At 37.9% G+C, this 3,069-nt stretch overlaps 1 protein-coding gene across 1 annotated transcript in view; it reads left to right on the top strand.

The window, feature by feature from the left end:
• The window catches only part of podxl2 (podocalyxin-like 2), a 92,990-nt gene that overhangs the window by 33,145 nt on the left and 56,776 nt on the right, over positions 1 to 3,069 (top strand). The gene's annotated exons all lie outside the window — the stretch shown is intronic.

The raw sequence follows: 3,069 nt of genomic DNA on the forward strand, positions 1-3,069 counted from the left end.
ATGATGTAAAAGTTCACATGACTGATATTCATGAATATGCTTGCATATACACCGATCAGCCAAACATTATGACCACCTGCCTAATATTTTGTAGGTCCCCCTTTTGCCACCCAAACAGCCCTGACCCGTTGAGGCATGGACTCCACTAGACCTTTCTATCAGAACCAACATTCACTTTTTCAGCAATTTCAGCTGCAGTAGCTCGTCTGTTCGATCGGACCACACGGGACAGCCTTCGCTCCCCAAGTGCATCAATGAGCCTCGGACCCTGCCCATGACCCTGTCGCCGTTTCACCACTTTTCCCTAATGCTTGCCCATTTTCCTGTGTCTAACACATCAACATTGAAGTCAAGTATCAGGAAAAATGCAGGAAAAGCTGGAAAAATGGGCAAGGGTAAGGCTCCGAATGACTTTGTCAAGGGCCAAATTGTGATAGCTAGACGACTGGGTCAGAGCATCTCTAAAACTGCAGCTCTTGTTGAGAGTTCCCAGTCTGCAGCGGTCAACCGGTGACAGGGTCATGTGCGGCCAAGGCTCATTAATGCATGTGGGGAGTGAATGCTGGCACGTGTTGTCCGATTCAACAGACTAAAGCTGAAATTGCTGAAAAAGTGAATGCTGGTTCTCATAGAAAGGTCTAGTGGAGTCCATGCCTTGACGGGTCAGGGTTGTTTTGGTGGCAAAGGGGGACCTACACAATATTAGGCAGGTGGTCATAATGTTATGGCTGTTCGGTGTATATGCATTGATAAAAAATATCGCCTGAATTAAATCCCTTTTCCCTTCAGTTTAATTTTATTTTTTACAAAATAACAAACTCAATGTATCTAGTTTATATAAATGTATTAAATTTATCTTATTGTGATTTCATTATAGACTATTGTCTAACAAGTCTGTTTAGTGCATTAATACAGGAAGCTAGTATACTATAGACATCACTAGTCTCCGATGGTAATCTTTGCTTTTACAGCATCTGATAGGCCCCTTCTCTTTTTCCATCACGTAAGCAAAATTGTGACCTTGTTGACTACATGAAGTGCCCAGCGTTTCACACTTCATTGTTTTCGGTTAAATGATGGCATCATCTGAGTACTTCAAGTGCACTTATTCTTGTTGGAAATTTCATTGTGAACACAAAGGAATGTAAGATTGTGCATAATGTAGTGCATAAAGTATGCATAATTTAGTATAACCTTTCACTGACATTTCTTCCTTCTATGGTTGTGATTAGGATTAGGTTTGGGGGCGGGCTTTACAGACAGGGTCCAATCAAGTAGCAGCTTCCCTAGTGTATGAACCAATCAGAAGTAGTGGAGTAAAAATCTCACAGGGAGTTGAATTACAGTACAACACTATCGAGTGTGTAGTTTTAAGTTGTTTTTATAAATTGGCAGTACTTAATAAAGCTGTTGTTCACATTGCAGACATTACAAGCTTTTCCTGCAGATGATTTTAAGCCGTGCATTCAGTCACAACTTCCACTCGGATGACAGTTGACGTAAATAAAGGGGTGGCATAATGAAGCCAGATTTGCTCAGTTTAAAAATGCCTTGATATCAGCCCTGTCATTTCAGGTGATGCTAGAAATATTGCAACGTTCAGTAAATCATTTGCATTTGTTTTTCAAAATTATTCTTGTGATTATTTGAATTAGTCACTGAGATAAAAGAGGATGTGTTCTTCTAAAAAAAAGTCACAGTACACAGCGAGACGTGAGAATGAGATGCAAGATAATGAGGTGTGAGATCATGACGTGCGAGATCATGATATTAAGAATAGTTTTCTGAGAAACTTCTGCTATTTCTTGCTAAAGCCGGACAAAACGTCCAGTAAAACTATTATTTGTTTGATATGAAAGCATGATTAAAGCTGAAAAGAAGAACTTGTTTATGTCTTGTAACATGTTTGTGGAGTATAAACTATGTATGTACAAGGCTTTTAAAAACATGTCACTGCTAGTGTTTTGTATGGCATGCTCGGCCAATAAACATATACTTACATTACGGTCAGTTCCAGTTGTGCTGGTTAGACCCTAGCTAATTTATTTCCCAAAAATGGCGACCCTGGTACTAAAACTATTTCCAGTTCCTTGTGTGTGAACATGGCAAAAACTGGTTAGTTTCATGAATAGTTCAGGAACTATGAAAAGGTTCCTGTCGTGCAAAAGGGGATATGCAGTTCACATTGAAGCTCCTTATACACGCCGCCTTTCAGATTTTTTTAAGCGAAGTATTTGATAATGCACATCAAAAGCATTCGTTTAATGTCATTATCTTATTTTTTATTTTTGAGGTGGTGTTTAGCAGCTTTAGCATCTGAGCTCCTCATATGTGACACTGAACCAAATCCAGTCACAAGTCTCACGAGTATATAAGACAACATTGTATGGGTCAAAATTATAGATTTTATCGAAAAATCATTGGGATATTAAGTAAGATCATGTTACATGAATATATTACCTACCATAAATTAAAAAATGTATTTATTATTAGTAATATGTGTTGTTAAGGACTTCATGTGGACAACTTTAAAGGCAATTTCCTCAATATTTAGATTTTTCTCCCTAAAATAATTTTAAGTAATGTTGCCAAATAATGTCATATCCTAACAAAACATACAACAATGGAAAGTTTATTTATTCAGCTTTTTAGATTATGTATACATCTTAACAGTGTTGTAGTAGCAGTGTTGTGCCTGAAGAAGTGGGTGTACTCTAAATTTATGGCCCCATTTTTTTTTTAAGAAGAAATGGGTATACCCCATGCCATCAAATAAAAAAGTGGGTATACTTAATATACCTGCATGAACTCTGCACTACAGCACTGCATCTCACCCTTATGACTGGTTTTGTGGTCCAGGGTCACATATGTTGGTGAATGAAGAGACATCTGGAGAGCCACAAGATTTTTGTCAAAAAGCCACTTGTGGCCTACAACCATGGGTTCCCGACCAACGCTCAACCAATTTTTATGTGAAATGTCATGCATAAGTCTTTGAATGCAATAATACTTAACAGTAACAGTTGATTTAAATCAATCATTTATTTGTTAAACATTTGCATTGGTGAA

Source organism: Paramisgurnus dabryanus, chromosome 24 (genome assembly GCF_030506205.2).
Source record: "Paramisgurnus dabryanus chromosome 24, PD_genome_1.1, whole genome shotgun sequence".
Classification (NCBI taxonomy): domain Eukaryota; kingdom Metazoa; phylum Chordata; class Actinopteri; order Cypriniformes; family Cobitidae; genus Paramisgurnus; species Paramisgurnus dabryanus.